Below are 13,347 nucleotides of genomic sequence, written 5' to 3' on the forward strand. Positions count from 1 at the left end.
TAAATTATAATTGATTTATTTTAAGAAGAAAGAATACAGTTTTCCACTTGATTAAAAGAACAAAGCACTATTAATTCAGGTTATAAAGTAGCAGAAAAGCATAAGCAAATAATTCATATAATGAGGCTTAAACGGTTTAACTCTATTTAAGTTGATTTGAAATGAGGTCAGGAATCTCCAAAGACAGTATTTGGCCGCTTTTAATCAAATAGTAAAGAAATAGAATAAAAATGCCCTTTTAACACGAAAAAGACAGTCTTACAGTAACAATATTTTACGAAATCAGACGCAAAAATGCACTTTCTCTGAGTAAACCAACCTAATTTTTTTTAGTGATGTAGATGTCTGACCCCCAAGATATTGGGGGCAGCCGGAACTCTGGAAGTATGGTTCCAATGGTTTGGACAGAAGATAATTCCAAAATTTGGATCCCTTCATGTTAAATTTTTTTTGTTGAGTACTTTTTAAACGAATTGAAAAATTTTTGTTCACAATAGTAAAATTCCTTTATTTAAATTTAATTCCACTCAAAATATATCTTGCAGTAAAGGATATTTTTTTTTAATTTAATGTAAGTCTTAAAATTTTTGAATTGTATAGTAGATATTTTTTTTTTATATCATTTTAAAGAATGCAATTTTAAATAGCAAAATTTCAGTAAAATCGGTCAATTAGTGAAAAGTTAAATTTTGAAAAAAAATTTCTACCTTGCAGTTCAATTTTTCGACTATTATTAAATAAAATAATTAGCATTTACTATAAGTTATATTTTGCATAGAATTTTCTTTTGGATAAACGATCTTTATAACTGAGAGCAAAAATTTTTCAAATTCTTTTTATAAGTTTTCGCGATATGGTGAAATACACACAAAGTAAAATTTACATTAATTGTTCTAAACTTTGGACAGCTCTCTTGACGAAACTATTGGGACATTACCTCCCAGAACTACAACGTACTGCTGTGCTAGTTTTGGAGCTTCGTCTTTCGATAGCGCTATGCATACTCTCCAGAAAAACTTTAGTTAAATAGCAGATATATGAGAAAGATAAAGTGTAATCTCGATCACATTTTCATTATTTATTCATTTTGTACACGAAACTTTTGTTTGTACTTTTTTTAAATGAAAATGTATAATCCAAAAAGCAGAGCCGTTTAGAGGGGCCCTCGGCCTGTCTTCATTAGGGGGCTCTTTATGAGTAATTTCAAAGAAAAAATTTAACTTTTGAATAATTTTTATTTTACGAAAGTAAAACATTGATACATTATTATAAAAGCTTTATTTACATTATTTTCATCAAAAGTTTAAGGTAGCAATACTTTTTGCGCGTTTTCAGGGGTGAAGCCTTCTATCACATTGCTAAAATCAATTTCCAGTACATCATTTTCAATGCTCATAATGACTCATTCTTTCTAAAGTCATTTTTTAGTTCATTTTTAATCAAGTTCAGAATGGAGAATAAACGTGCTCCGCTACATATAGTTACCATGAGTGACAATTGTCCAATGCCACGCTTGAAAAAAATATGATAACGTCAATGTATGGAAAAGTGTCTTCGAGATTGTTGTTTTTCACTATTCTATGCATCTATTCCAAATTTATCTAACTTATTCTTATATGCCAAATCATGCTTTAAATGTTCTAAATATAGATCTAGCTCTTTTTCGTTTATATCACTGGCATAAAATGTTCAAAATTTGTAACGGAGAAGCGTTAGTTAATTGGACTTTATTTTTTATTCCATTATGCGATCTTTCACTAAGAAAGACACTTGATTTCAAACACAGAACACATTTCGCATGCTAAACTATCTTGAAAATATTGTAAAAGAAATTAAAAAAAATAATATAATAAAAATAAACTATTTTTCCCTGGATTAAATTTTTCGGGAATTTTCGAGATTTTAAGCATTATTTGAAATTCCCAGAATAAAAAAAATTATTTTTACTTATAGGATCCTTTAATATAAAGAAAAACACATTAAATAAATAATATAATGCAAAATAAACAAAGGAAAAATTTTTTTAAAAAATAACCTCTGCCGAGGTTCGAACCCGAACCCTTTCTAAGCGTCAGTCACTGGACCACGTTTATATGGTCATCGTCATCGTCAGTCACTTAGTCGTTGAACCACGTTTATGTGGTCATCGGGCTACTACATAGATTCAAGTACCTTCTCCCGTTTACCATCTCCCAAATTTCCATTTAATAATAAAGGGAGTTCGATTGACTTGAAATTTGAACCTTTTTCCCGCCATTTTATTTTATTTTTTTATTCCATTATGCGTTCTTTCACCAAGAAAGACACTTGATTTTCAGCATGGAACACATTTAGAATGCTAAACTATCGTGAAAATATTGTAAAAGGAGTTTAAAAAAATAATATAATAAAAATAAACAATTTTTCATGGATTTTTTCTGTTTTTAAGCATTATTTGAAATTTCCCGAATAAAAAAAATTATTTTTTACATATAGGATCGTTTAATATATCGAAAAACACATTAAATAAATAAACTAATGTAAAAAAAAAGAAATGAAGAAAATATAAAAAATTTAAAAAATTGCCCTCAGCCGGGGTTTGAACGCGCACCCATTCGCTTAAGTCGTAGGTCGCCAGCACGCAGTCTTAGCCGTTGTACCACGCTTATACGAAAATCGGGCTACTACATAGCTTCAAGTACCCTCTCCCGGAGGGCTAAAGAAAAGACTTAAGGGGCGTTTGCAGCCCCCCTAATAGGTCTATAAAAAATTTTTTTTGCGCGGTCGTTCGGCTCATAGAGGCCAACTTTCCGTCCGAGTTTGAAAATTATAACTTAATATTAAAGGGAGTTAGACGGCCTTGAAATTTGAAACTTTTTCCCGATAATTTATTTTATTTTTTTATTCCATTATGCATTCTCTCACCAAAACAAACACTTGATTTCAAACACAGAACATATTTAGCATGCTAAACCATCGTGAAAATATTGTAAAAGAAACTTGAAAAATGATATAATAAAAATAAACTAATTTTTCGGGATTTCTTGAATCTTTAAGCATTATTTGAAATTTCCCGAGTAAAAAAAATTATTTTTATTTATAGGATCCTTTAATATATCGAAAAACACATTAAGTAAATAATATAATGTAAAATAAGCAAAAGAAAAAAAATTAAAAATTTTAAGCATTAGCCTAATCTGGGGTTCGAACCCGCACCAATTTGCTTAAGGCGTAAGTTGCTAACACACAGTCTTAACCGTTGAACCACGCTTACACGGAGATCGGGCTACTACATAGATTAAAGTACCTTCTCTCGGCTAGCTAAAGAAAAGACTTAAGGGGCGTTTGCAGCCCCCCTAATAGGTCTATAAAATTTTTTCTTTGTAAGGTGGTTCGGCTCATAGAGGCCAAATTTCCGTCCGAGTTTGAAATTTATAACTTAATAATAAAGGGAGTTAGTAAGCTTGAAGTTTGAACCTTTTTCCCACCATTTTATTTTATTTTTTATTCCATTATGCGTTCTTTCACCAAGAAAGACACTTGATTTTAAGCATGGAACACATTTCGAATGCTAAACTATCTTGAAAATATTGTAAAAGGAGTTTAAAAAAATAATATAATAATAAAAATAAACTAATTTTATGGGATTTTTCCTGTTTTTAAGCAATATTTGAAATTTCCCGAATAAAAAAAATTATTTTTCACATGTAGGATCCTTTAATATATCGAAAAACACATTAAATAAATAATATAATGTAAAAAAAAAGAAAAGAAAAAAATATAAAAAATTTTAAAACTTAACCTCAGCCGGGGTTCGAACCTGCACCCCCTCGCTTAAGGCGTAAGTCACTAGCACGCGGTCTGAGCCGTTGAACCACGTTTATACGGTGATCGGGCTACTACATAGATTCAAGTACCTTCTCCCGGTAAGCTAAACAAAAAGCTTAAGGGCCGTCTGCAGCCCCCCTAATAGGTCTATAAAAATTTTTCTTCGTAGGGTGGTTCGACTCATCGAGGCCAACTTTCCGTCCGAGTTTGAAAATTATAACTTAATATTAAAGGGAGTTAGACGGCCTTGAAATTTGAAACTTTTTCCCGCCATTTTATTTTATTTTTTATTCCATTATGCGTTCTTTCACCAAAAAAAAAAAAAAAAAAAACACTTGATTTCAAACACAGAACACATTTCGCATGCTAAACCACCGTGAAAATATTGTAAAAGAAATTTGAAAAATTATATAACAAAAATAGACTTATTTTTCGGGATTTTTTGAATTTTCAAGCATTATTTGAAGTTTCCCGAATAAAAAAAATTATTTTTATTTATAGGATCCTTTAATATATCGAAAAACACATTAAATAAATAATATAATGTAAAATAAGCAAAAGAAAAAAAATTAAAAATTTTAAACATTAACCTTAGCCGGGGTTCGAACCCGCACCAATTCGCTTAAAGCGAAAGTCGCTAACACGCAGTCTTAACCGATGAGCCACGCTTACACGGAGATCGGGCTACTACATAGATTAAAGTACCTTCTCCCGGCAAGCTAAAGAAAAGACTTAAGGGACGTTTGCTGCCCCCCTAATAGGCCTATAAAAATTTTTCTTTGTAAGGTGGTTCGGCTCATAGAGGCCAAATTTCCGTCCGAGTTTGAAATTTATAACTTAATAATAAAGGGAGTTAGTAAGCTTGAAGTTTGAACCTTTTTCCCGCCATTTTATTTTATTTTTTATTCCATTATGCGTTCTTTCACCAAGAAAGACACTTGATTTTCAGCATGGAACACATTTCGAATGCTAAATTATCTTGAAAATATAGTAAAAGGAGTTTAAAAAAAAATATAATCATAAAAATAAGCTAATTTTACAGGCTTTTTCCTGTTTTTAAGCATTATTTGAAATTTCCCGAATAAAAAAAAATATTTTTTACATATAGGATCCATTAATATATCGAAAAACACATTAAATAAATAATATAATGTAAAAAAAAGGAAAGAAAGAAATATAAAAAATTTTAAAAGTTGACCTCAGCCGGGGTTCGAACCAGCACCCTCTCGCTTAAGACGTAAGTCACTAGCAAGTGGTCTTAGCCGTTGAACCACGATTTTACGGTGATCGGTCTACTACATAGATTCAAGTACCTTCTCCCGGTAAGCTAAATAAAAGACTTAAGGGGCGTTTGCAGCTCCCATAATAGGTCTATAAAAAATTTTTCTTTGTAGGGTGGTTCGGCTCATAGAGGCGAAATTTCCGTCCGAGTTTGAAATTTATAGCTTAATAATGAAGGGAGTTAGATGGACTTGAAATTTGAAAATTTCTCCTGCCATTTTATTTTATTTTTTATTCCATTATGCGTTCTTTCACCAAGAAAGACACTTGAATTTAAGCATGGATCACATTTCGAATGCTAAACTATCCTGAAAATAATGTAAAAGAAGTTTTAAAAAAAATATAATATAAATAAACTATTTTTACAGGATTTTTCCTGTTTTTAAGCATTATTTGAAATTTCCCGAATAAAAAAAATTATTTTTTACATATAGGATCCTTTAATGTATCGAAAAACACATTAAATAAATAATATAATGTAAAATAAGCAAAAGAAAAAAATATAAAAATTTTTAAAAATTGACCTCAGCCGGGGTTCGAACCTGCACCCCCTCGCTAAAGGCGTATGTCACTAGCACGTGGTCTTAGCCGTTGAACCACGTATATACGGTGATAGGGCTACTATATAGATTCAAGTACCTTCTCCTGGTAAGCTAAACAAAAAACTTAAGGGGCGTTTGCAGTCCCCCTAATAGGTCTATAAAAATTTTTCTATGTAGGGTCGTTCGGCTCATAGAGGCCAACTTTCCGTCCGAGTTTGAAAATTATAACTTAATATTAGAGGGAGTTAGACGGACTTGAAATTTGAAACTTTTTCCCGCCATTTTATTTTATTTTTTATTCCATTATGCGTTCTTTCACCAAAAAAAACACTTGATTTCAAGCACAGAACACATTTCGCATGCTAAACCATCGTGAAAATATTGTAAAAGAAATTTGAAAAATGATATAATAAAAATAAACTTATTTTTTGGGATTTTTTGAATTTTTAAGCATTATTTGAAATTTCCCGATTAAAAAAAATTATTTTTATTTATAGGATCCTTTAATATATCGAAAAACACATTAAATAAATAATATAATGTAAAATAAGCAAAAGAAAAAAAATGAAAAATTTTAAACACCAACCTTATCTGGGGTTCGAACCCGCACCAATTTGCTTAAGGCGTAAGTTGCTAACACACAGGCTTAACCGTTGAACCACGCTTACACGGAGATCGGGCTACTACATAGATTGAAGTACCTTCTCCGGGCTAGCTAAAGAAAAGACTTAAGGGTCGTTTGCAGCCCCCCTAATAGGTCTATAAAAAATTTTCTTTGCAAGGTGGTTCGGCTCATAGAGGCCAAATTTCCGCCCGAGTTTGAAATTTATAACTTATTAGTAAAGGGAGTTAGATGGACTTGAAATTTGAACCTTTTTCCCGCCATTTTATTTTATTTTTTATTCCATTATGCGTTCTTTCACCAAGAAAGACACTTGATTTTTAGCATGGAGCACATTTCGAAAGCTAAACTATCTTGAAAATATTGTAAAAGGAGTTTAAAAAAATAATATAAAAAAAATAAACTATTTTTACAGGATTTTTCCTGTTTTTAAGCATTGTTTGAAATTTCCAGAATAAAAAAAATATTTTTTACATATAGGGTTCATTAATATATCGAAAAACACATTAAATAAATAATTTAATGTAAAAAAAGGAAAGAAAAAAATATAAAAAATTTTAAAAGTTGACCTCAGCCGGGGTTCGAACCAGCACCCTCTCGCTTAAGGCGTAAGTCACTAGCAAGTGGTCTTAGCCGTTGAACCACGTTTATACGGTGATCGGGTAACCACATAGATTCAAGTATCTTCTCCTGGTAAGCTAAACAAAAAACTTAAGGGGCGTTTGCAGCCCCCCTAATAGGTCTATAAAAATTTTTCTTTTTAGGATCGTTCGGCTCATAGAGGTCAACTTTCCGTCCGAGTTTGAAAATTATAACTTAATATTAGAGGGAGTTAGACAGACTTGAAATTTGAAACTTTTTCCCGCCATTTTATTTTATTTTTTATTCCATTATGCGATCTTTCACCAAAAAAAAAAAAAAAAACACTTGATTTCAAGCACAGAACACATTTCGCATGCTAAACCATCGTGAAAATATTGTAAAAGAAATTTGAAAAATTATATAATAAAAATAAACTTATTTTTCGGGATTTTTTGAATTTTTAAGCATTATTTGAAATTTCCCGAATAAAAAAAAATTATTTTTTACATATTGGATCCTTTGATATATCGAAAAACACATTAAATAAATAATATAATGTGAAAAAAAGAAAAGAAAAAATACAAAAAATTTTAAAAATTGACCTCAGCCGGGGTTCGAACCAGCACCCCCTCGCTTAAGGCGTAAGTCACTAGCAAGTGGTCTTAGCCGTTGAACCACAATTTTACGGTGATCAGTCTACTACATAGATTCAAGTACCTTCTCCCGGCTAGCTAAAGAAAAGACTTAAGGGGCGTTTGCAGCCCCCTAATAGGTCTATAAAAATTTTTCTTTGCAAGGTGGTTCGGCTCATAGAGGCCAAATTTCCGTCCGAGTTTGAAATTTATAACTTAATAATAAAGGGTGTTAGATGGACTTGAAATTTGAACCTTTTTCCCGCCATTTTATTTTATTTTTTATTCCATTATGCGTTCTTTCACCAAGAAAGAAACTTGATTTTAAGCATGGAGCACATTTCGAAAGCTCTATCTTGAAAATATTGTAAAAGGAGTTTAAAAAAATAATATAATAAAAATAAACTATTTTTACAGGATTTTTCCTGTTTTTAAGCATTATTTGAAATTTCCCGAATAAAAAAAATTATTTTTTACATATAGGATCCATTAATATATCGAAAAACACATTAAATAAATAATATAATGTTAAAAAAGGAAAGAAAAAAATATAAAAAATTTTAAAAGTTGACCTCAGCCGGGGTTCGACCCAGCACCCTCTCGCTTAAGGCGTAAGTCACTAGCAAGTGGTCTTAGCCGTTGAACCACGATTTTACGGTGATCGGTCTACTACATAGATTCAAGTACCTTCTCCCGGTAAGCTAAATAAAAGACTTAAGGGGCGTTTGCAGCTCCCATAATAGGTCTATAAAAAATTTTTCTTTGTAGGGTGGTTCGGCTCATAGAGGCGAAATTTCCGTCCGAGTTTGAAATTTATAGCTTAATAATGAAGGGAGTTAGATGGACTTGAAATTTGAACCTTTCTCCTGCCATTTTATTTTATTTTTTATTCCATTATGCGTTCTTTCACCAAGAAAGACACTTGAATTTAAGCATGGATCACATTTCGAATGCTAAACTATCCTGAAAATAATGTAAAAGAAGTTTTAAAAAATATATAATATAAATAAACTATTTTTACAGGATTTTTCCTGTTTTTAAGCATTATTTGAAATTTCCCGAATAAAAAAAATTATTTTTTACATATAGGATCCTTTAATGTATCGAAAAACACATTAAATAAATAATATAATGTAAAATAAGCAAAAGAAAAAAATATAAAAATTTTTAAAAATTGACCTCAGCCGGGGTTCGAACCTGCACCCCCTCGCTAAAGGCGTATGTCACTAGCACGTGGTCTTAGCCGTTGAACCACGTATATACGGTGATAGGGCTACTATATAGATTCAAGTACCTTCTCCTGGTAAGCTAAACAAAAAACTTAAGGGGCGTTTGCAGCACCCCTAATAGGTCTATAAAAATTTTTCTTTGTAGGATCGTTCGGCTCATAGAGGCCAACTTTCCGTCCGAGTTTGAAAATTATAACTTAATATTAGAGGGAGTTAGACGGACTTGAAATTTGAAGCTTTTTCCCGCCATTGTATTTTATTTTTTATTCCATTATGCGTTCTTTCACCAAAAAAAAAAAAAAAAAACACTTGATTTCAAACACAGAACACATTTCGCATGCTAAACCACCGTGAAAATATTGTAAAAGAAATTTGAAAAATTATATAATAAAAATAAACTTATTTTTCGGGATTTTTTGAATTTTTAAGCATTATTTGAAATTTCCCGAATAAAAAAAATTATTTTTATTTATAGGATCCTTTAATATATCGAAAAACACATTAAATAAATTATATAATGTAAAATAAGCAAAGGAAAAAAAATTAAAAATTTCAAACATTAACCTTAGCCGGGGTTCGAACCCGCACCAATTCACTTAAGGCGAAAGTCGCTAACACGCAGTCTTAACCGATGAGCCACGCTTACACGGAGATCGGGCTACTACATAGATTAAAGTACCTTCTCCCGGCTAGCTAAAGAAAAGACTTAAGGGGCGTTTGCAGCTCCCCTAATAGGCCTATAAAAATTTTTCTTTGTAAGGTGGTTCGACTCATAGAGGCCAAATTTCTGTCCCAGTTTGAAATTTATAACTTAATAATAAAGGGAGTTAGATGGACTTGAAATTTGAACCTTTTTCCCGCCATTTTATTTTATTTTTTATTCCATTATGAGTTCTTTCACCAAAAAAGACACTTGATTTTAAGCATGGAACACATTTCGAATGCTAAATTATCTTGAAAATATAGTAAAAGGAGTTTAAAAAAAATATAATAATAAAAATAAACTAATTTTACAGGATTTTTCCTGTTTTTAAGCATTATTTGAAATTTCCCGAATAAAAAAAATTATTTTTTACATATAGGATCCTTTAATATATCGAAAAACACATTAAATAAATAATATAATGTAAAAAAAAGAAAAGAAAAAAATATAAAAAATTTTAAAACTTAACCTCAGCCGGGGTTCGAACCTGCACCCTCTCGCTTAAGGCGTATGTCACTAGCACGTGGTCTTCGCCGTTGAACCACGTTTATACGGTGATCGGGCTACTACATAGATTCAAGTACCTTCTCCCGGTAAGCTAAACAAAAAACTTAAGGGGCATTTGCAGCCCCCCTAATAGGTCTATAAAAAATTTTATTTGCAGGTTGGTTCGGCTCATAGAGGCAAAATTTCCATCCGAGTTTGAAATTTATAGCTTAATAATAAAGGGTGTTAGATGGACTTGAAATTTAAACCTTTCCCCCCCCCCCCATTTTATTTTATTTTTTATTCCATTATGCTATCTTTCACCAAGAAAGACAGTTGAATTTAAGCATGGAACACATTTCGAATGTTAAACTATCGTGAAAATAATGTAAAAGGAGTTTTAAAAGAAATATAATAAAAATAAACTATTTTTACAGGATTTTTCCTGTTTTTAAGCATTATTTGAAATTTCCCGAATAAAAAAAATTATTTTTTACATATAGGATCCTTTAATATATCGAAAAACACATTAAATAAATAATATAATGTAAAAAAAAGGAAAGAAAGAAATATAAAAAATTTTAAAAGTTGACCTCAGCCGGGGTTCGAACCTGCACCCCCTCGCTAAAGGCGTATGTCACTAGCACGTGGTCTTAGCTGTTGAACCACGTATATACGGTGATAGGGCTACTATATAGATTCAAGTACCTTCTCCTGGTAAGCTAAACAAAAAACTTAAGGGGCGTTTGCAGCTTAATAATAGCTTAATAATAAAGGGTGTTAGATGGACTTGAAATTTGAAACTTTTTCCCGCCATTTTATTTTATTTTTTATTCCATTATGCGTTCTTTCACCAAAAAAAAAACACTTGATTTCAAGCACAGAACACATTTCGCATGCTAAACCATCGTGTAAAAGAAATTTGAAAAATGATATAATAAAAATAAACTTATTTTTTGGGATTTTTTGAATTTTTAAGCATTATTTGAAATTTCCCGAATAAAAAAAATTATTTTTATTTATAAACTGCTGTTTGTAGAAAATGCAACACCATGAAAGAATCATCAGAATCAAATGAAATTTAATGCAGAAACGACTTGTACTGATACAAATAAATGATGAAATTTTCAAAACAAAAGAAACAAATTAAGCGTCCGAAATCAGTATTTGGTGCAGCCACCACGCGCTGCAATAAGTGCTGCTATACGACGTGGCATGGAGTCAAACAGATGTTGAATATCTGCTTGAGGAAGAGAATTCCATATCGCTTGTATGCGCAACCAAAGTTCGTCTTTGGAAACTGCAGGACGCGGATCACGAGTGAGACGCCGACCAACCATATCCCACACGTGCTCAATAGGCGACATATCCGGCGAATAAGCAGGCCAAGGAAGAAGTTGCATGCGTTGTGCTGAACATAAGTCTCTAACAGTCCGCGCAACATGTGGGCGTGCATTATCCTGCTGAAAGATAGCTCCAGGGATGCCTTGAAGGAAAGGAACGACTTCGGGCTGTAGCACTTCACGGACGTATCTGTTGCTATTGAGATTACCCTCAATTCGTATCAAATTGGATCGTCCATGATACGAAATCGCACCCCAGACCATAACTCCGGGTGTTCGACCACTATGTCGTTCAATAATACACTCAGGAAGGCAGCGTTGACCGGCATAACGTCTAACACGAACACGGCCATCATGGGTCCACAAATTGAAGCGTGATTCATCTGAAAAGACAACTTGGTGCCAATCAGCTCGCCAGTCTCTGTGCTCAAGAGCCCACTGCCGACGTAGCCGTCGATGATCCGCCGTGAGGGGAATCCTGTATAATGGCACCCTTGCACGCAATCCACGGCGCAGCAGACGACGACGAATTGACGAAGCCGACAATTGTACACCTGTAGCAGTAGACCAATGTGCTGCCAGCTGCCTGGAGGAAGCTGTGCGATCATTCACCGCCATGCGGAGCAGGTGTCGATCATCGCGCTCTGACGTCACCTTCTGTCGTCCAGTGCCTGTTTTTCGAGTTGTTCGGTGCTCGTCGGTCCACTGCTTCCAAACTCGCATCACTGTGGAGCTGTTCCGCTGCATACGAGCTGCTATTGCGCGATAGGAAAATCCTCCTTCTCGAAGGCCGATTATCCTCCCTCGTTCAAACTCCGTAAGTTGCTTGAATTTCTTATTCTTCCGTCGTGGAGGCATACTCAGGTCTCACTAAACGTTTGCCACTAACAAATAATCATAGACTATTTTCAACGTCCCGCTACAGCACTTTATTTATACGCTTTCAGCATCAATTCAGAGGGCGCTGCGCGCGCCACTTACGCGCGATGGCTCTGAAACTTTATTAATTTGCATAATATCCTATAATTGACATTTGCTGCGAATTTCATTTGATTCTGATGATTCCTTCATGGTGTTGCATTTTCTACAAACAGCAGTTTAGGATCCTTTAATATATCGAAAAACACATTAAATAAATAATATAATGTAAAATAAGCAAAAGAAAAAAAATGAAAAATTTTAAACATTAACCTTATCTGGGGTTCGAACCCGCACCAAATTGCTTAAGGCGTAAGTTGCTAACACACAGTCTTAACCGTTGAACCACGCTTACACGGAGATCGGGCTACTACATAGATTAAAGTACCTTCTCCCGGCTAGCTAAAGAAAAGACTTAAGGGGCGTTTGCAGCCCCCCTAATAGGTCTATAAAAATTTTTCTTTGTAAGGTGGTTCGGCTCATAGAGGCCAAATTTCCGTCCGAGTTTGAAATTTATAACTTAATAATAAAAGGAGTTAGTAGGGCTTGAAATTTGAACCTTTTTCCCGCCATTTTATTTTATTTTTTATTCCATTATGCGTTCTTTCACCAAGAAAGACACTTGATTTTAACCATGGAACACATTTCGAATGCTAATCTTTCTAATAGATTATCTATAGTTAATACATTTTAATCTTTAGTTAATAAATATATTTTTAGATTATTCTTTACCTTTAGTCATATACTTATTTTAAATTATTCAAATAAATTACCTTTAAGTTTTTCATATATTTAATAACATAATATAGCTTTTTGCAATTTACATTTAATATGTATATTTTACAACGGAGAAAGCAAAATTTAATATAAAAGAAAAAATAAACAGAAATAATAAAATTTAGGAGTTTGATAATTTTTTGCACCAAATTAATGCCATTACAATTATTTTTTTTTATGTTGACTTTAAGTTTTTGAAAAATTATTAGAATAGTTTTTTAGAGTTCGATAAGTATTATTATATATAAGTTTAGTGAAATACTCTAGTTTGAGAAAAATTGTGCTATTTATAAAAAATTAAAAGTTTATGTGAAGCTGAATTTAAAAAAAATAGAAAGCTATTAAACGGCACTGTTTTGTTTAACATGAATAACACAAACTATTTAAAACTTAGGAAAAACAAGAACTGATAAAAGTGAACAATT

The sequence above is a fragment of the Parasteatoda tepidariorum genome, chromosome 2 (genome assembly GCF_982258835.1).
Source record: "Parasteatoda tepidariorum strain Cologne lab strain chromosome 2, Ptep-v5.0, whole genome shotgun sequence".
Lineage (NCBI taxonomy): Eukaryota > Metazoa > Arthropoda > Arachnida > Araneae > Theridiidae > Parasteatoda > Parasteatoda tepidariorum.